Genomic DNA, 22,516 nt, shown 5'->3' with positions numbered 1-22,516 from the left:
TCAGCAGCCATCATTTGTATTTGGTAGAAACACAAATTCAGGCAAGAGAAAGCTTTATAACTGCCAAAACTGGAAGGCTTCAGGTGTGCTCTGATTGGAAGCTGTTGGCATGAGCGAGAAGAGGTAGGCTAAGCAGAAGTGGTGTGTCTTGTGTGAATAGTTTGGAGAACATGTTTGGCTTTCTGATTGGTCTTGATTTGGAAACATAGGCGAAAAATAGGGATGCTGGCACTCATAGACCAAGTCTTGACCATTCTTGGCTGATTGCTACAGACTGTGAGTCAGATTTCTATCGTCATATACAATCTGGTTACTGTCCCTTTGTGTGTCAGTCTCTCAGTCTTCCCATTTCATCACTGACACTTTTGCAGAAAGTTGACCAGTTCAGGAAAGGGTAGATATAAGGATAGATACTTTACTGCTTGAAGATTCTCTAGTTGTCTCCATGTTCAACAGTATTACAAAATCTTTTTGACCTTTTTGTTGTTATATCATTCTGACAATCATCTGAGTAGGCTGTGCAAATGCATTTAAGAATCTGGATAAAATACAACACCAGCATCATGACCACTATGACAGAAACAAGAATAATGAATAGCCCCCATAGTGAAAGTGAAAGTGAAGTCGCTCAGTCATGTCTGACTCTTTGCAATCCCATGGACTGTAGTCTACCAGGCTTCTCTGTCCATGGGATTTTCCAGGCAAGAGTACTGGAGTGGGTTGCCATTTCTTTCGCCAGGGGATCTTCCTGACCCAGGGATCAAACCCAGGACTCCTGCATTGCAGGCAGACGCTTTACCCTCTGAGCCACCAGGGAAGCCCAATAGCCCCCATAAGGTGATTCAAAATCAGGAACTCTGGTTGCCTAACCCAGGACAGGAGAATAAATCTTATATGCTATGAAGATCAGCCTTAGAGAACAAATAGATTTTTCCCTTAAGGTTTTTTTCCTTAAGCTTGTTCTACTTTCCTTGCACCCATTTCATTGATCCAAGTATAGCAAGAAGTATTGACAATGTCACAGATGACACCAGAACTAGCCAATAAGAAACAGTATTAGAAGCTTGCATCACTACTCATGCCAACCAGTTTAAACTGATATGTTTTCCATCTAAGGCAGAGGTGATATTGTTAAAAAGCAGCTATTTGTCTCTTTGTCTCATTACCAACACTGTGGATACTTCTCTGTTTGCATAAATGAGTCAGTAATTCTTCCAGGGAGAGTATTTGAATAATTAGGAGTGCCTTCATATAGGAACTTACATCTGATTTATGGAATCATAAATAAGATTTTATTATTTACAAACTTGTATAAATAAAATATCTTCTCTCCAGCTTCGGTAACTTAAAAAATTAAGTTCTCTCCATATGGAGAATACTCAGAATACCTTTCCTGAAGTAAACGAGATGTTGGTGTAAAGCAAACAGGACCAGTGTGCTGGCACATAAAGGAAGCAGCATCGTATAGGGGCACATGGAGACCCAGGGGAGAAGGAGTCATTTATGACATAAAGTTGGAACCTAGCCATTACATTATCTGGGTTACACATTTGGATCTCCATTAGTCATTTCCAAATGACAAAATGCTTGGTCATTGCCCTTCAAAGGTCGTTGAGTTAAAATTTAGAATTATCGAGGATCTGATCAAGAGATTATAATAATTGGCTCTTTTTCTGGAAAAGAAGGTCACTAGCAAAGTCACAGGTTGATTTTTTTTTTAAGGTCATCTGTTCATGCAGATGCAAGTGGAAATATCACCCTACAGTTTCATTTGATGAAACCAGAATTGCCCAGAGGTTTTGATGACAGGGTCGGGTGATAGACGGCATTTCTAGCCATCAGTGACATTGAGGGGAGTGGACAGCATTTAGGATAACCTAAGAATGAAATTAGTGTAGACTCGAACAACTGTTATTAGGAAGGAAGGGAAAAAAATAACTGCAGGTCGGCAAAATCCAGTGATCTTTAGAAAATGATTAAAAGGCTGAATACACAAGCAAACCAAAAACAAAGCAAGAATTCGGCAGGTGTTTCAGCCCAATGTCTTGGGGAAATCTATACATTATCTGAGGTCATTTGTTTGTTTTAAAGTTCTTGGGTTACAGTTTATTTCAGAAAATATGCTGTTTGGAAGGATTTCTGAGAAGTCTCAGTTTGAGGTCCCCTATTGGAGTCGTCTTTCAATTATGCAGAATTTCAAATGACCTCTTTAGTTGTGAAAGGGGAACCCAAAGATTGACTCCCTGGAGTTTCACTGCTGTATTTGATGTTAACGTTATCAGATAAGGTTACTTTCAGAGAGGTTCAAGGGCAGTTCTTCTCTGATGTCTCTTCCAATAGATGAAAACTCTTGGTTATCGTGAAGCTCCTTGGGAAGATGCAGGAAGGTGGCAATAGGGAATGGATATAGCACATAAGTACCCGTAATATTTTGTCCTATCTGTGTGCAGTAGGGAAGATGAAATCACTAAATGCATGAGCCTTCCAGTCACCAATGTGTCTTCCAGGGAGTGGACCATAGGGCCATGAGACCTAGTGAGAATACTTTGGCCAGGGAGACTCAAGAGTTTCTGAGGTTTCTCCTAATTTTAAGTTAAAGAAGATTTTTATTCTTTCAACCTTTCCAGATCATAGGCAATAACGGGAGTAAAGGTTTTGAGAAACCTAGAGTTGCTTGCCTGGAAAATCCCATGGATGGAGGAGCCTGGAAGGCTGCAGTCCATGGGGTCACTGAGGGTCGGACACGACTGAGCGACTTCACTTTCACTTTTCACTTTCATGCATTGGAGAAGGAAATGGCAGCCCACTCCAGTGTTCTTGTCTGGAGAATCCCAGGGATGGGGGAGCCTGGTGGGCTGCCGTCTATGGGGTTGCACAGAGTCGGACACGACTGAAGCGACTTAGCAGCAGCAGCAGCAGAGTTATTATTCCCTATATAGTGTGTGCCTTGTTCACTGATACAAAAGTTGATATGACAGAGGTTGGAAACACAAATTTAAGCAGATTTTTAGCATCTCCAGGGGCTGTAGATTTCAGCAAGGAAATGCCTCAACCTCTTCTGAAAACAGACAGGCAATAACTAAAACAGTAAAATCACATGGAGGTGGAAGCTGGATAAGATGCATTTGATAGTGTTCAAAAAGCCCTTGAGGTTTTGGTTTCTGGTTATTTCTTACCTTTATAATTTTTTCAGCAGTATGTTGTTGACAGGAGAGGCATGACCCCCAAATAATCTCAGCTTTGTTTTTTAAATTTCCCCACCAAAATTAATTTAAGATAGTAACCAATTTCTCTATTCTATAATGAATAGTTTCAGGCCAAAGAATAGTTTCAGCATTGCAGTGAAGAGTGCAACCAGATCTTTCCCATTCTTCCATTTACAAGCCAGAGGCTAAATGTTGGTAATTTATAATGGCTTCTTTGCATCCCTCTGGGACTTATCCTTTCAGGGATTAGACAGGATAATAACCTGCTTGTTTGACATACTGATCTGCTGGAGTACTTCCTTTAGTTTCTATATTATGTCTTTTTGCACAGGAGAAGGAAATGACAACCCACTCCAATGTTCTTGCCTGAGAATCCCAGGGACGGGGAGCCTGGTGGGCTGCCGTCTATGGGGTCGCACAGAGTCGGACACGACTGAAGTGACTTAGCAGTGGCAACTTTTAGCAGCAGCAACTTTTATAATAGTCACCTCTCTAGGAAAGCTGGAATGTGTTTAAAAGTTCCTTAACTGGCTTTTCATTTCTAGTGGGGGTTCTAGCAGAAGTGAGAGTCTTCTTTTGTTTCCAAAGCACTCCAAAGCCATATGCGAAAAGCATATCTGCTGTCTGTATGTATGTTTGTTCTCTGGCCTTTGGTTAATTGACAAGGTCTAGTATGAAAATCCCATGGACGGAGCAGCCTGGTAGGCTGCAGTCCATGGGGTTGCTAGGAGTCAGACACAACTGAGAGACTTCACTTTGACACATTGGAGAAGGAAATGGCAACCCACTCCAGTATTCTTGCCTGGAGAATCGCAGGGACAAGGGAGCCTGGTGGGCTGCCGTCTATGGGGTCCCACAGAGTCGGACACAACTGAAGCAACTTAGCAGCAGCAGTATGTACAGTAAGTTCTCCATTAGGTCTATTTTACATATGGTAAGGTCTTCCCTGATGGTTCAGCAGTAAAGTATATCTGCCTGCAATGCAGGAGATGCAGGTTCTATTCCTGGATAGGGAAGATCCCCTGCAGGAGGAAATGGCAAATGACTCCAATATTCTTGCCTGGAAAACCCCATGGACAGAGAAGCCTGGTGGGCTACAGTCCATAAGGTTGCAGAGTCGGACACGACTGAACAACTGAGCACACAGAACTATATCTACCTATGGAAGAGGACTATATTCTAAAGGGGAGTTTGAATTAGTGATAGCATATCCTGTTTGATAACCTTCAGTTTCAGTTTTGAGGCATGATCCATTAATAATCAGATCAGAGTTCTCAATGAGAGGCTCCAGCAAACACGAGCAGAGTACAGAGTTCCCCAACCGAGGTATGAGGCTCCCCTTCTAACTGTAACAGGACAGTGAAGGGATTCAGGGTATTGCAATGGAGAATAATATGAGAGGGAGACAGTGAAAGAATTTCATGAAAAGTTAACTAGCTGGCTGAAAAGTGTTGCGTGTTCTCAGGCGGCACTGATGTTTGTACTGTATGAGAAACCATGAGGTCAAGAACGGAGCCTAGATCTAGTTCAGCAGAAGTACCAACAAATTGTACAGCAGCAGCTATCCTATCAGGAGTGAGGTTATAGCAAGCAATGAGTTTTTGATGATTCCCATGAAACTGAGTTACAACTGCAAAATCTTGTCCAGATTGCACAGATGGACAAAAGGGCTTGTTGTAGTTAATGATATTGAAGTGAGGTTGTTGAAGAGCTCTCTCTTGTTAGAGAAGGCCAGCTAATGCTTGGACTTTCTGAAGAGAGAGTTTCTTTACTGTAGCCTCAGTCAAATCCTAAAATGCTGTTGTAATTTCAGTGAAGAGTGGCACCCATCATCTAGAATATCCAGTTAAACTTAGAAATTCTTTTAGTAGCTATTTTTTGAAGGGTCTAGGATAAGTTTAGATTGTTTTTAATCTATCAGGAAATAGTGTTCTGTCCCTCGTTATATAGGTCGTATCCTAAATAATGAACGGTATTTTAGCAAATTTGTCTTTTGAAACTATATGTTCCTTTTCTGCTAAGGCTGAGAGAATGTAAACTGAATACTTTTTAATGAGTTTCCTTGTTCTCTGAAGAAAATAGGAGATCATCCACATATATTTCACAATTGACTCACAAGGGAAATTTAATCTTTAAGTATTGATTTGAGGAAAAAAAGAAAAATACCCGGGGTGTGATTGTCCAGGTATACTGTTGTCTTGCTCAGGTAAAGGCAAAAAGATATTGTCTATTCTGTTCTAAAGCCACACTGAATAAGACAATGATCTAATATGGTAAAGCAAGTGGCTTCAGGCAGAGTTAATAACAGGGTGGTATTTACATTAAGCACTATCAGGAACCAAAGGATAACAATTTTACTAATGGCCCTGAGGTCTGAACAAACTGATATCCTCATCTGTCTAGTTTCTTTACTAGCAGGACACAAGTATTATGAAGATTACTGAGTCATAGCCTTGGGATATAAAGCTTTCAACTATAGGGTTAATCACTTCTTTGGCTTCAAGAGATATTGGGGAAGTTTGTATAAGTTTGGTAGGATCTGCCTGAATTTTGCTACGTTTTGCTTCTATTATTTTTCCTATGTAAATGGCAACTTTAGCTAATAGTGTCAGATATGATGTAAAGACCTTTATCTGGGCTATGTAGCAGATATAATGGAGAAGATAAAGGACCCACCAGAGAAGACACAACTTGATTATGAATAAGAGTACCCTTAAGAACTGTCCCTCTGGTGTGTATTTAATGTTATACTGTCATTTCAGTTCAGTTCAGTTCAGTCGCTCAGTCATGGTCTACTCTTTGTGACCCCATGAATCACAGCACGCCAGGCCTCCCTGTCCATCACCATCACCTGGAGTTCACTCAAACTCACGTCCATTGAGTCGGTGATGCCATCCAGGCATCTCAGGCTCTGTTGTCCCCTTTTCATCCTGCCGCAATCCCTCCCAGCATCAGAGTCTTTTCCAATGAGTCAACTCTTTGCATGAGGTGGCCAAAGTACTGGGGTTTCACCTTTAGCGTCATTCCTTCCGAAGAACACCCAGGGCTGATCTCCTTTAGAATGGACTGGTTAGATCTCCTTGCAGTCCAAGGGACTCTCAAGAGTCTTCTCCAACACCACAGTTCAAAAGCATCAATACTTCGGCGATCAGCTTTCTTCATAGTCCAACACTCACATCCATACATGACCACTGGAAAAACCATAGCCTTGACTAGACAGACCTTTGTTGGCAAAGTAATGTCTCTGCTTTTCAATATACTGTCTAGGTTGGTCATAACTTTTCTTCCAAAGAGTTGCTGCTGCTAAGTCGCTTCAGTCATGTCCAACTCTGTGTGACCCCATAGATGGCAGCCCACCAGGCCCTACCGTCCCTGGGATTCTCCAGGCAAGAACACTGGAGTAGGTTGCCATTTCCTCCTACAATGCATAAAAGTGAAAAGTGAAAGTGAAGTTGCTCAGTCGTGTCTGACTCTTAGCGACCCCCATGGACTGCAGCCTACCAGGCTCCTCCGTCCATGGCAGGAGGAGCATTTTCATTTCTTCCATCCATTTTCTAGGCAAGAGTACTGGAGTGGGTTGCCATTGCCTTCTCCCTTTGAAGGAGTAAGTGTCTTTTAATTTCATGGCTGCAATCACCATCTGCAGTGATTTTGGGGCCCAAAAAAATAAAGTCTGACACTGTTTCCACTGTTTCCCCATCTATTTCCCATGAAGTGATGGGACAGGATGCCATGATCTTTTTCTTCTGAACTTTGAGCTTTAAGCCAACTTTTTCACTCTCCTCATGCACTATCCTCAAGAGGCTTTTTAGTTTCTCTTCACTTTCTGCCATAAGGGTGGTGTCATCTGCATATCTGAGGTTATTGATATTTCTCCTAGCAGTCTTGATTCCAGCTTGTGCTTCTTCCAGCCCAGCATTTCTCATGATGTACTCTGCATATAAGTTAAATAAGCAGGATGACAATACACAGCCTTGACATACTCCTTTTCCTATTTGGAACCAGTCTGTTGTTCCATGTCCAGTTCTAACTGTTGCTTCCTGACCTGCATATAGGTTTCTCAAGAGGCAGGTCAGGTGTTCTGGTATTCCCACCTCTTTCAGAATTTTCCACAGTTTATTGTGATCCACACATTCAAGGCCTTGGCATAGTCAATAAAGCAGAAATAGATGTTTTTCTGGCACTCTCTTGCTTTTTCCATGATCCAGCAGATGTTGGCAATTTGATCTCTGGTTCCTCTGCCTTTTCTAAAACCAGGTTGAACATCTGGAAGTTCACGGTTCACATATTGCTGAAACCTGGCTTGGAGAATTTTGAGCATTACTTTACTAGCCTGTGAGATGAGTGCAATTGTGAGGTAGTTTGAGCATTCTTTGACATTGCCTTTCTTTGGGATTGGAATGCAAACTGTCCTTTTCCAGTCCTGTGGCCACTGCTGAGTTTTTCAAATTTGCTGGCATATTGAGTGCAACACTTTCACAGCATCATCTTTCAGGATTTGAAAGAGCTCAACTGGAATTTCATCACCTCCACTAGTTTTGTTCATAGTGATGCTTTCTAAGGCCCACTTGACTTCATATTCCAGGATGTCTGGCTCTAGGTGAGTGATCATACCATCGTGATTATCTTGATCGGGAAGATCTTTTTTGTACAGTTCTTCTGTGTATTCTTGCCATCTCTTCTTAATATCTTTTGCTTCTGTTAGGTCCATACCATTTCTGTCCTTTATCGAGCCCATCTTTGCATGAAATGTTCCCTTGATATCTCTAATTTTCTCGAAGAGATCTCTAGTCTTTCCCATTCTGTTGTTTTCCTCTATTTCTTTGCATTGATCGCTGAGGAAGGCTTTCTTATATCTTCTTGCTATTTTTTGGAACTCTGCATTCAGATGCTTATATCTTTCCTTTTCTCTTTTGCTTTTCGCTTCTCTTCTTTTCACAGCTATTTGTAAGGCCTCCCCAGACAGCCATTTTGCTTTTTTGCATTTCTTTTCCATGCAGATGGTCTTGATCCCTGTCTCCTGTACAATGTCATGAACCTCATTCCATAGTTCATCAGGCACTCTATCTATCAGATCTAGGCCCTTAAATCTATTTCTCACTTCCACTGTATAATCATAAGGGATTTAATTTAGGTCATACCTGAATGGTCTAGTGGTTTTCCCTACTTTCTTCAATTTAAGTCTGAATTTGGCAATAAGGAGCTCATAATCTGAGCCACAGTCAGCTCCCGGTCTTGTTTTTGCTGACTGTATAGAGCTTCTCCATCTTTGGCTGCAAAGAATATAATCAATCTGATTTCGATGTTGACCATCTGGTGATGTCCATGTGTAGAGTCTTCTCTTGTGTTGTTGGAAGAGGGTGTTTGCTCTTACCAGTGCATTCTCTTGGCAAAATACTATTAGCCTTTGCCCTGCTTCATTCCGTATTCCAAGGCCAAATTTGCCTGTTACTTCAGGTGTTTCTTGACTTCCTCCTTTCGCATTCCAGTCCCCTATAATGAAAAGGACATCTTTTTTGGGTGTTAGTTCTAAAAGGTCTTGTAGGTCTTCATAGAACCGTTCAACTTCAGCTTCTTCAGTGTTACTGGTTGGGGCATAGACTTGGATTACTGTGATATTGAATGGTTTGCCTTGGAAACGAACAGAAATCATTCTGTCATTTTTGAGATTGCATCCAAGTACTGCATTTTGGACTCTTCTGTTGACCATGATGGCTACTCCATTTCTTCTGAGGGATTCCTACCTGCAGTAGTAGATATAATGGTTATCTGAGCTAAATTCACTCATTCCAGTCCATTTTAGTTTGCTGATTCCTAGAATGTCAACATTCACTCTCGCCATCTCCTGTTTAACCACTTCCAATTTGCCTTTACAAAGTATTTAATAAATCTTTTGCTATTAAGTTTGCAGGCGTCGTGTCGCAGAGCAGGAAGGAACGTTTTTAGTCAAGGGCCCACTGGTTACAGTTAAGGACTAGGAGATAGGGAACACCTATGGTTATTTGAAATACCTACCATCTGAGTGGTGTGTTTAACTCTTAGACAGCTGAGCAAACGTGGTAAAGCTTAACATAGATAAAGAGGAGTGTCTATGTCTACCAGTAATTGATGAGTCTAACCACTTATATTTATATTTAATTCACACTGAATATTTAAAGTTGAAAATACTGAGCTCTTTTTCCTTCCTTGCATCATCCCTTATTCATCTAAATAAAATAATTTTTCTCCACCTTGGTTTTTATTTGGATGGGACTCTTTTTTTTTCCCCCAGTGTCAATTCAATTTACAAACATCTACAACTCATCCTTGGCAATAGGTGGTTAGTTTGGAAGTGAGCTACCTAACAATGTGATCTACAGGACCTTAGGATTATTTGGGTTCTATCTTGTTTTTTGTTCTAAAGCCATTTTAAGATGTTCTGTCAGGTATAATTCAGGTAAAGGGACTATTTAAGATTCCAATTTCATCTTTATTTCCAATTTCATATTTAACTCCATTGTCAAAATGAGATGAAAGGACTGCCCCTTCTTGAATTTCCAAATATATATTTTTTGAAAGTATTTTCCAATCTTTGTAAAAATTTCCCATTATTTCATCTCTCTTCTATTTGCATGATTACACTGTGGTGCAGCCAAATTTTTAAATGTTTTAAATTTTTTTAAATATGAAATTATGGTTAAAAAGCATGTAACATAAAATTTAAAATCCTTAACTACTTTTAAGAATGCAGCTTAGTAGTGTTGGGCTTCCCTGGTAGCTTGGACAGTAAAGAATCCACCTGCAATGCAGGAGATGTGGGTTCAGTACCTGGGTTGAAATTATCGCTTCGAAAAGGGAATTCACATCAGGACTGCCTGGAGAATTCCATGGACAGAGAAGCCATGAGGTCAGAAAGAGTCAGACACCACTGAGCAACTAATAATAGTGTTAACTACAATTACATTATCATGCAACAGATCTTCAACTGATTTTTACAGAAAATATTTTGGGTATGACTTTTAGGAGACTTTGCTCTATTGGTAGGTGCATTTTTTTGACTCTCAAGTTTATTGAGGAAGGAAGGATCCTGCAGTTCCCTTTCTGGGTCAGTCCAATCACCTTTTGCAATTCAGAATTTAGCATCTGAGATTGCAACCAACATGTGTATAACTTAATATAGATCAGATAACCATGGGTCTCACCTGCAATGCAGGAGACCTGGGTTAGATCCCTGGGTTGGGAAGATCCCCTGGAGGAGGGCATGGCAACCCACTCCAGTATTTTTGCCTGAAGAATCCCCATGGAGAGAGGAGCCTGGCAGGCTATGAGTCCATGGGGTCACAGAGTCATGACTTAGTGACTAAGCACAGCAAAACCATGAGTCTAATGCACTCCAAAGAGCTTTAAGTTGTTCTATTTGGTCTTGTCTGCGTTTAAGGATATCTTAGTTATAGCTCATGATTTAGTTTGGTTCCAAAGTTTAAATTCTACAGTTGCTTACACATTTGATTCATGGGAGGGATGGATCTTAAGAGGAAACTGGAGTTTCAATTCGTAAAAAAATTAGGTGATCTGGACAAGAGAGACAAAAGGGAGGAGTCCACAGAGGTACAAACATAGAGATTAGAAAGGAAAAAAGAAGAGGAATATTTGATAGTGGGAGGCAACTGGAAGACAAGCCTGGGGAGGAATTACCTCAGAAATGTGTCTTATCTTTTAATATACGAGCTTGTCAAATTGCTCATTGTTGTTAGCCAAAGAATCTTCTAGTGAAGAAATTGTTGATGAGAATTTTATTTGGAGGCCTCTGCTACCAATAAAAAATGTTGCTCATTGGGCTTGAAAAATATTATTCTCTTTCCTTCTAGGGTATCTCTAAAAATGATCAATTAAAGATTGGAGACAAGATGGCAGAGTAGAAGGACCTTGAGCTCACCTCCTCTCAGGAAAAGACAAAATCATAACTGAATGATGAACAATCATCAGTACAAAAGACTGGAACCTATCAAAAATAATTCCACATTCAAAGACATAAAGAAGAAAGCCAACAAGAGGGTAGAAGTCACATTTGCAATATAGTAAAATCCCTTACCCTCTGGGTGGGTGACCAGTTCTCCCACAGGAGTAAGAGTTCTAGCCCCACATCAGACTCCCTAGCCTGAGAGCCTAGATCAGGAGTCCCCAGAGCATTTGGCTTTGAAGGCCAGTGGGGCTTGATCGCTTGGGCAGAACCAGAGATTTACTTTTGGAGGGCACACGAAAGGTCTGGCACGTGATGCCAGAACCCAGGGCAAGAGCAGTGACTTCAAAGAAGCCTGAGCCTACCTGCTAGTCTTAGAGGGTCTCCTGGGGAGGAAGGGGGCAGCTGTGCCTCTCTGGGGTCATAAAAGCTGGTGGCAGAAATATCAAATGAACAATTGTGCTCAAGTCAAACATTCTCCAGGTGGCAATATCAAACGAACAATCGTGTTCAAGTCAAATGTTACCCAGAATGGCCACTAAAAGCCAAATCACCAGTGAAGTTATGTCATTAGAGAAATAGATGCAAGATTTAAGGGAGGATTCATAAGAAGCAGAACTTTTTCTAACAAAAAGAGGTGATTCAGACTTAGACAAACTCGTAGCAATGGTCACTGAAAAATAATGATTATGTACCTCATGCCTTGGGCCCCAACTAATATTTATTTACCTCCAAACACAGACAGTCCTCCTGACAGTCTGCACCTCACAATAGGTGTCAAGCTCTCAGAACTCTTAAAATCAAGCTCTCAGATCAGGAATTACAGATGGAAGAAGACCTCTATCCAGTTTTGTTGTTGACACATTTCTTTTTTTCTAAATGGACACTGGCTTCAGAGACCATAAACTCAATGGTTGATGAAGCTAGCTTTTGCACAATAGGCTTATACCCTATAAAGGTCTTAAACCCTGTAAGTGTCTGTGCCTATTTTCTACTCAATAAGTCTCCTTCTTATCACAACACATTTACAGACACAACCAAACATGGAAGCACAAAAGGGGATGAAAAGGAGTGGCTCAATTCCACCAAGGATGCAAAACAATTGGAAACCAATAACAAAACCCTGGTACCAAACTGAAAATAATACAAAAGTAATTATTGTATTACAAATAATTGTATTTGTAATTTTTGTATTACAAGTATAATAAAATAAAATACAAAAAATTATAATAAAATAAAATACAAAAAAATTTTTATATTACAAGTATAATAAAATAAAATACAAAAAAAAAATTTGTATTTTTGTATTACAAGTAATACAAAAACAGCCAAGTTTAGGCCCAGTGCTGGCTCACCTCAGCAGTGTGGATTCAATGAGCATCAAGCAGCAAAATGCAGCGGCCTCCATGAGCATCAGACTTCAAAGTGACAGGCAGTGCAGAGTGGATCTCAGTGGAATCTTCAGGAAAACTGTGGAAATAAACAAAGACCATCCAAATGAGAACGAACAGGCCTACTTATTGAGAACTTTCTACAGCGTGGGAGTCAGTCACCATCACTTACATTTGACAGAGACTCAAAAGCAGGCAAGGGAGTGGAAAACTTTATAGTGTAAAACGGAAGACCCCAGCTGGGCTTTGATTAGAGATTTGTTAACACGGGAAAGCAGGAGCTGGGCTGACAGGAAGCCAGGTATTCTATGTGATTGGTTTGGAGAACACATTTGGCTCTCTCCTGTTGGTCCTGAGCTGAAGTGGAGACACATAAATAGGGACACTGGCACTCACAGATCAAGTCCCGACCATCCTTGCCTGATTGCTGCAGAAGTGTTGGTTTAACTTTCCAGGCTGGTTGCTGCAGAGATGATGGGTCAAAGCTCTACTGTTATATGTGGTTTATCCATTTGTAAATGTAGTGTCTGAGGGAAAATCCTATGACTTGTATTAACTTTTCTCAATGAGTTCTAGCCCCAGTCCTGGTAAAGAATAGAAGTTCAATAGATATTTGTGAAGAAGAAAGTTGATGAGAGAGAGAGAGAGATAAAAAGCCCAAAGAGCAGTGAACCCTAATTAAGGATGATAAACTAAAGGAAATGTCAGTGAAATGAAGCCATTAGAGAAGATCATAGGAAATATGCCTTCAGGTGGTATTGTTTAGCTGTGATCCACAGAAAGAGTAGTACAGAATCCTTCAACATGATATGCAACATTCTGAAGATGTCACTTAATCAGAGAGAAGCTACAGGACATTATGTGAAAATGAAAAGAGTCACAATGACTGGCAAAAAATACTGTCCTCCCAGGCAAAAGGGATGGTCTTTGAGGTAGTGTCTTGTGGGACTACCTGTTCAAGTAAGTGTCTTTTCAACCCCTTGCCTTTGAGGAGACAGCACTGTCAGAAACTTCTGAAACATGGTAGTAAATAAGAAGTGGCTGTTTACTTCCAGACGGAAGCTTATATTGCTCCCACAGGTACCTGAGGCAGACAGGACATTAATCCAATGCCTTTGCTTAGCACAGACACCTGCGTGCCTGTACACCACCCACACCCCACCGCTACCCCCACGCCCACATACACACAAGGGACAGAGAGAATTTAAATAGAGTCCAACATTACCTGGAGAAAAATAGTTATGGGTTCTCTAAAAAGGAAGCATCAATAAATCAGTGCCTAAGGTATCTGTGAGAGGTCAAGTTAAGAAGCTGGCAGTAAACCAGGGGAGGTTAGCAAAGAAATAAATTGTATGTTAATTTCAAATTAGCATTTACACTGGTTCCAGGCTTCAAAGGACTAGGATCTGAGAGAAAGTAGTCAGAGGAGGAAAATTATTCATCCTAATTGAAAAAGGACTGTCTTGAGGGATTTATACTAGGGAGGAAGGCTCTTGGGATTATTTTAATCTGTCCCCTGTATTTGGCTGAGCAGTATGGAAGTAAAAGCCATCTCCCAGGGCTGAGAAGCTGGGTACCCCATCAAATCAAGTGATGGTCTACGGCATCAAGAGATATTTGGTTTTTAACTCAGAGCTAAAAGGAAATCAAGGAAATTTTAATACCTTGAATGGCCAACAGCTATCTCAAGGTGCTAGAACTATACCAATAACTTCAAAAAGTCTAAAATGATATGGCAATAGAAGAGGAAAAATAATTTTCCCTCAACTCTTGGCTGAGACCCCTGTAATAAAAGAGATTAACAAGAGAAAAACAAGATTTTTAATATGTATACCTCATGTATGCATGGGAGATACCCAAGGAAAATTGAGTAATTCAAAGTGAAGTCTTAAAACTCCAGCTTATACATAGCATCTTCAATAAAGAACTATAAACTCATGGAGAAATGACAAGAGAAAAGAAAGCTGTTTTTGACTTTCAAAGGTAACAAAATGTGGGAAGGTAGATCTATGGGAGGAAGATCAGATCAGATCAGATCAGATCAGTCGCTCAGTTCTGTCCGACTCTTTGCAACCCATGAATCGCAGCACGCCAGGCCTCCCTGTCCATCACCAACTCCCGGAGTTCACTGAGACTCACGTCCATCGAGTCAGTGATGACATCCAGCCATCTCATCCTCTGTCATCCCCTTCTCCTCTTGCCCCCAATCCCTCCCAGCATCAGAGTCTTTTCCAGTGAGTCAACACTTCGCATGAGGTGGCCAAAGTCCTGGAGTTTCAGCTTTAGCATCATTCCTTCCGAAAATCCCAGGGCTAATCTCCTTCAGAATGGACTGGTTGGATCTCCTTGCAGTCCAAGGGACTCTCAAGAGTCTTCTCCAACACCACAGTTCAAAAGGATCAATTCTTTGGCGCTCAGCCTTCTTCACAGTCCAACTCTCACATCCATACATGACCACAGGAAAAACCATAGCCTTGACTAGACGGACCTTTGTTGGCAAAGTAATGTCTCTGCTTTTGAATATGCTATCTAGGTTGGTCATAACTTTCCTTCCAAGGAGTAAGTGTCTATTAATTTCATGGCTGCAGTCACCATCTGCAGTGATTTTGGGGCCCAAAAAAATAGTCTGCCACTGTTTCCACTGTTTCTCCATCTATTTCCCATGAAGTGGTGGGACCGGATGCCATGATCTTCATTTTCTGAATGTTGAGCTTTAAGCCAACTTTTTCACTCTCCACTTTCACTTTCATCAAGAGGCTTTTGAGTTCCTCTTCACTTTCTGCCACAAGGGTGGTGTCATCTGCATATCTGCGGTTATTAATATTTCTCCCAGCAATCTTGATTCCAGCTTGTGTTTCTTCCAGTCCAGCGTTTCTCATGATGTACTCTGCATATAAGTTAAATAAACAGGGTGACAATATGCAGCCTTGACATACTCCTTTTCCTATTTGGAACCAGTCTGTTGTTCCATGTCCAGTTCTAACTGTTGCTTCCTGACTTGCATACAGGTTTCTCAAGAAACAGGTCAGGAGGTCTGGTATTCCCATCTCTTGAAGACTTTTTCACAGTTTATTGTGATCCACACAGTCAAAGGCTTTGGCATAGTCAATAAAGCAGAAATAGATGTTTTTCTGGAACTCTCTTGCATTTTCCATGATCCAGAGGATGTTGACAATTTGATCTCTGGTTCCTCTGCCTTTTCTAAAACCAGCTTGAACATCAGGAAGTTCACGGATCACATATTGCTGAAGCCTGGCTTGGAGAATTTTGAGCATTACTTTACATAGCATTTGAGATGAGTGCAACTGTGCCGTAGTTTGAGCATTCTTGGCATTGCCTTTCTTTGGGATTCGAATGAAAACTGACTTTTTCTGGTCCTGTGGCCACTGCTGAGTTTTCCAAATTTGCTGGCATATTGACTGCAGCACTTTCACAGCGTCATCTTTCAGGATTTGGAATAGCTCAACTGGAATTCCATCACCTCCACTAGCTTTGTTCATAGTGATGCTTTCTAAGGCCCACTTGACTTCACATTCCAGGATGTCTGGCTCTAGGTCAGTGATCACACCATCATGATTATCTGGGTCATGAAGATCTTTTTTGTACAGTTCTTCTGTGTATTCTTGCCATCTCTTCTTAATATCTTCTGCTTCTGTTAGGTCCATACCATTTCTGTCCTTTATCGAGCCCATCTTTGCATGAAATGTTCCCCTGGTATCTCTGATTTTCTTGAAGAGATCTCTAGTCTTTCCATTCTGTTGTTTTCCTCTATTTTTTTGCATTGATCGCTGAAGAAGGCTTTCTTATCTCTTCTTGCTATTCTTTGGAACTCTGCATTCAGATATGCTTTTCGCTTCTCTTCTTTTCACAGCTATTTGTAAGGCCTCTCAGACAGCCATTTTGCTTTTTTGCATTTCTTTTCCATGCGGGTGGTATTGATCCCTGTCTCCTATACAATGTCACGAACCTCAGTCCATAGTTCATCAGGCATTCTATCTATCAGATCTAGGCCCTTAAATCTATTTCTCACTTCCACTGTATAATCATAAGGGATTTGATTTAGGTCATACCTGAATGGTCTAGTGGTTTTCCCTACTTTCTTCAATTTAAGTCTGAATTTGGCAATAAGGAGTTCATGGTCTGAGCCACAGTCAGCTCCTGGTCTTGTTTTTGCTGACTGTATAGAGCTTCTCCATCTTTGGCTGCAAAGAATATAATCAATCTGATTTCGGTGTTGACCATCTGGTGATGTCCATGTATAGAGTCTTCTCTTGTGTTGTTGGAAGAGGGTGTTTGTTATGACCAGTGCATTTTCTTGGCAAAACTCTATTAGTCTTTGCCCTGCTTCATTCCGTATTCCAAGGCCAAATTTGCCTGTTACTTCAGGTGTTTCTTGACTTCCTACTTTTGCATTCCAGTCCCCTATAATGAAAAGGACATCTTTTTTGGGTGTTAGTTCTAAAAGGTCTTGTAGGTCTTCATAGAACCGTTCAACTTCAGCTTCTTCAGTGTTACTGGTTGGGGCATAGACTTGGATTACTGTGATATTGAATGGTTTGCCTTGGAAACGAACAGAGATCATTCTGTCATTTTTGAGATTGCATCCAAGTACTGCATTTCGGACTCTTTTGTTGACCATGATGGCTACTCCATTTCTTCTGAGGGATTCCTACCCGCAGTAGTAGATATAATGGTCATCTGAGTTAAATTCACCCATTCCAGTCCATTTGAGTTCGCTGATTCCTAGAATTGGACATTCACTCTTGCCATCTCTTGTTTGACCACTTCCAATATGCCTTGATTCATGGACCTGACATTCCAGGTTCCCATGCAATATTGCTCTTTACAGCATCGGACCTTGCTTCTATCACCAGTCACATCCACAGCTGTGTATTCTTTTTGCTTTGGCTCCATCCCTTCATTCTTTCTGGAGTTATTTCTCCACTGATCTCCAGTAGCATATTGGGCACCTACTGACCTGGGGAATTTCTCTTTCAGTATCCTATCATTTTGCCTTTTCATACTGTTCATGGGGTTCTCAAGGCAAGAATACTGAAGTGGTTTGCCATTCCCTTCTCCAGTGGACCACATTCTGTCAGATCTCTCCACCATGACCCGCCCATCTTGGGTTGCCCCACAGGCATGGCTTAGTTTCATTGAGTTAGACAAGGCTGTGGTCCTAGTGTGATTAGATTGACTAGTTTTCTGTGAGTATGGTTTCAGTGTGTTTGCCCTCTGATGCCCTCTTGCAACACCTACCGTCTTACTTGGATTTCCTTTACCTTGGGCGTGGGGTATCTCTTCACAGATGCTCCAGCAAAGTGCCGTCATTGCTCCTTACCTTGGACAAGGGGTATCTCCTCACTGCTGCCCTTCCTGACCTTCAACGTGGGATAGCTCCTCTAGGCCCTCCTGTGCCTTCCTCCCCTCCTGGGAGGAAGATAGGAGCAGATAAAGCCTAGTTAGCTGTTTGTTATATAGATTTCTCTGGCACCTTCTACAACCTAAAGCTGTTTAGGCACTGAGGATTAACTACTGGGGATTAACTTTTGTCCTTGCTGGTGGAGAGGAGAAGGGGGACATGTTTATGTGCTGCAAAATCTATTTAGGCAAATAGGAGGGGAGCAGGGAACATTCCTTGTACCTGCTTCTTCTCAGTTGCGGCAGCTCAAAACAATACTTATGCCAAAGTGGCATATTTGGGGGTGGCATATTCTACTGGGCTTCCCTGGTGGCTCAGATGGTCAAGAATCTACCTGCAATGTAGAAGACCTGGCAGGCTACAGTCCATGGGGTCTCAAAGAGTTGGCCACGACTGAGCAACTAACACTATTCTACTCCTCCTCCAGGGTGATGGATTCTTTATGCCCTGTATTGGGTTAAACAGTGATACCCCCCACAGTCCCTTCCCATCCCCCACCCGCAGTTTGTGTCTACCTAGGAATTATGAGGGCTTCCCTGGTGGTCAGAAGGTAAAGAATCTGCCTGCAATGCAGGACACTCGGGTTCGATCCCTGGGTCAGGAAGATCCCCCAGAGAAGGGAATGGCTACCCACTCCAGTATTCCTGCCTGAGAAATCCCATAGACAGAGGAGCCTGATGGGCTACAGTCCATGGGGTCACAAAGAGTTGGATACGACTAAGCGACTAACAATGATTGACTGACCAGGACCTTTGATTGTGGCCTTATTTGGAAATAGGTTCTTTGCAGATATAATCAATTTAAAATGAAGACACACTGGATAAGGGTGGGCCTTAATGTAATGGCTGGGTATCCTATTAAGAAGAAGGAATCTGACACAAACACAGGGGAGCAAGACAGAGGCAGAGGGACTGTAGTGATACAACCCAAGGGACTACAAGGATGGTAGCAAGCACCAAAATCTAGGCAGGTCAAAGGAAGGATTCTCCTCTGGGGCCCTCTGAGAGAGTGTGGTCCTACCAACGTCTTGATTTGGGACATCTAGCCTCCAGAACTATGAGAAAATAAAATTTTGTTGTAGTAGTTTGTTACAGCAGAGAAGGCAATGGCACCCCACTCCAGTACTCTTGCCTAGAAAATCCCATGGACGGAGGAGCCTGGTAGGCTGCAGTCCATGGGGTCGCTAGAGTCGGACACGACTAAGCGACTTCACTTTCACTTTTCACTTTCATGCATTGGAGAAGGAAATGGCAACCCACTTCAGTGTTCTTGCCTGGAGAATCCCAGGGATGGGGAAGCCTGGTGGGCTGCCGTCTATGGGGTCGCACAGAGTCGGACACGACTGAAGAGACTTAGCAGCAGTTTGTTACAGCAGTCCTGGAAAACTAGTACAGTCCTGAGAAGAAACTGGATGGCATATTCAAAAATGGATGACAAATTTCAATACCTATTTATTGTGCACTAACTATGCCCCAAATTGGGGCTGCAGAGAACACAAAGATACATATGACCAGATCCCGCTTTGGAAGAACTTAGAATCAAAACTGTCCCTGACTTTCGTAGGGGAAAAAAAAAATGTTTTTCTTTTCCTTTCAATGACCCTGTCAGGTTAGCAACACAGTGGGGGAAAGATACAAGAGGATCAAAGCTGTGAGTACTCAGCACTTAGGCCATACTACAGATGACTTGCAAACCACTGCAGAGTAAAAAAACAAAAAAAAATTATAATAATAACTTCAGGACAAAGTGGTACAGTGCAAATCAAATGGTTTCTTAAGCAGTTCTGTAGAGAAAAGGAAACTTTTTGAACTACTTTTTTTTTTTCCCTCCCCCCAGGATTCTTTCTTTTCCATAATTAAGAAGCCAACATGAAGCAGCGGGAAGCAAAGTGTTGGTGGGGAGGTAATTACTAATAGCAACATCAGTGCTGACACACACTTGCTAGGAAAAATCCTCTGGCGTTTTTACCTATAACAAACCTGTCATCAGTGAAGGTACTTAAGAAAGCTTCTTTGCTAGTCTTCCGAACACTAGAGAAAATAATCATGGTAATATAAGGCATTTAACAAACACTTCATGAGTGAAAAATTCTTTTGCCCAGTTCTTTCTCAAATGATTAGTTCTTAGGGATGGAAATTAACTTCTCTTTGCCCCCAGATGATCGAATTAGACCAACTCTATCTAGTTTTAATCCCTGAAATTAAAAAAAATATGATAATTTATAAAGCCTGGAACTTACTATAGTGTTAGTGTTAATTGTTCAGTCGTGTCCAACTCTTTGTGACCCCATAGACTGTAGCGCACCAGACTCCTCTGTCCATGGAATTCTCCAGGCAAGAATACTGGAGTAGATAGCCATTCCCTTCTTCAGGGGATCTTACTGACCCAGGCAGGGATGGTAGGTCAAAGGACACAGGTATCCTATATCACAGGCAGAATCTTTACCATGTGAGCCACCAGGGAAGACCAACTGACTATTGCTATTACTGAAGTTAATTCCTCATGTGACCTTCCACATCTTCTAATATCTTATATCTTCTTATATCTTTCCTGGGTCAGGAAGATCCCCTGGAGAAGGAAATGGCAACCCACACCAGACCTCTTGCCTGGAAAATTCCAAGGATGGAGGAGGTTGGTAGGCTATAGTACATGGGATCACAGAGTCAGACATGACTGAGCAATTAATTTAATTAATTTATATCTTTCCAACACAGTGTAGGTTTGAGATACATCAAAGAAAAATTGCACTGCATACAGTAAAATAAATGAGGATTTTATTCAAGACCAAGCTGGTTTTAGAAAAGGCAGAGGAACCAGAGATCAAATTGCCAACATCTGCTGGATCATGGAACAAGCAAGAGAGTTCCAGAAAAACATCTATTTCTGCTTTATTGACTATGCCAAAGCCTTTGACTGTGTGGATCACAATAAACTGTGGAAAATTCTGAAAGAGATGGGAATACCAGACCACCTGACCTGCCTTCTGAGAAACCTGTATGCAGGTCAGGAAGCAACAGTTAGAACTGGACATGGAACAACAGACTGGTTCCAAATAAGAAAAGGAGTACATCAAGTCTGCATATTGTCACCCTGTGTAATTTAACTTCTATTCAGAGTACATCATGAGAAACACTGGGCTGGAAGAAACACTAGCTGGAATCAAGATTGCCAGGAGAAATATCAATAACCTCAGATAAGCAGATGACACCACCCTTGTGGCAGAAAGTGAAGAGGAACTCAAAAGCCTCTTGATGAAAGTGAAAGAGGAGAGTGAAAAAGTTGGCTTAAAGCTAAACATTCAGAAAACTAAGATCATGGCATCTGGTCCCATCACTTCATGGGAAATAGATGGGGAAACAGTGGAAACAGTGGCAGACTATTTTGGGGGGCTCCAAAATCACTGCAGATGGTGACTGCAGCCATGAAATTAAAAGACGCTTACTCCTTGGAAGGAAAGTTATGACCAACCTAGATAGCATATTCAAAAGCAGAGACATTACTTTGCCAACAAAGGTCTGTCTAGTCAAGGCTATGGTTTTTTCAGTGGTCACGTATGGATGTGAGAGTTGGACTGTGAAGAAAGCTGAGTGCCGAAGAATTGATGCTTTTGAACTGTGGTGTTGGAGAAGACTCTTGAGAGTCCCTTGGACTGCAAGGAGATCCAACCAGCCCATTCTAAAGGAGATCAGTCCTGGGTGTTCATTGGAAGGACTGATGCTGAAGCTGAAACTCCAATACTTTGGCCACCTCATGCGAAGAGATGACTCATTGGAAAGACCCTGATGCTGGGAGGGATTGGGGGCAGGAGGAGAAGGGGACGACAGAGATGGCTGGATGGCATCACCGACTCGATGGACATGAATTTGGGTAAACTCCAGGAGATGGTGATGGACAGGGAGGCCTGGTGTGCTGCGATTCATGGAGTCGCAAAGAGTTGGACACGACTGAGCGACAGAACTGAACTGAACTGAACTTGTTTTAGCCATGAGTTCCAGAAACCAAACTCACTCAGGACAATGCAGATAGTGGAGTGCAATTTATTACATCGGCGGGCCCAAGGCAGAGTCTCCTCTTAACCAAGGACCCTGACCAGAATTTGTGAAAATCTTTTATACCCCATGTGTATGTGTCTGAACCCACCACTCCAAATTCCTTGAGACTTACATAAACCAAGGAAAATACAGTCCCAATAACCCCATCATTCACGAGCTATGTGCTCATGTTCTCAAACAGTCAAACAATTAGCCAATAATCAATAAACCCGAGGTTACACTCCAATAGATACAGAAAAATTTATGGCCTGTCTGGAGGAAGGGGTGATTAGTGTATGTTTTCTCTTAGGCGATGAGTAACCTAGATACTTAGATACCTAGATCTTCAAGGTTCCCCTGTCTGGAGGGGGTCTTATCCTTCTGTTATTGTTTTCGTAGGCACTAAACACAGAGTTCAGAGTCCATTGGAAAGGTGGCCGAGCATGATCAGCATGAACAGGCCTAAGATGGAGTCCAGGACCTGTGAATTCCTTTTTCAAACTGATCTCAGTAGAGGTCATTGTTGT

Source organism: Bos taurus, chromosome 9 (genome assembly GCF_002263795.3).
Source record: "Bos taurus isolate L1 Dominette 01449 registration number 42190680 breed Hereford chromosome 9, ARS-UCD2.0, whole genome shotgun sequence".
Classification (NCBI taxonomy): domain Eukaryota; kingdom Metazoa; phylum Chordata; class Mammalia; order Artiodactyla; family Bovidae; genus Bos; species Bos taurus.
Note: the sequence above shows the minus strand (reverse complement) of the source record.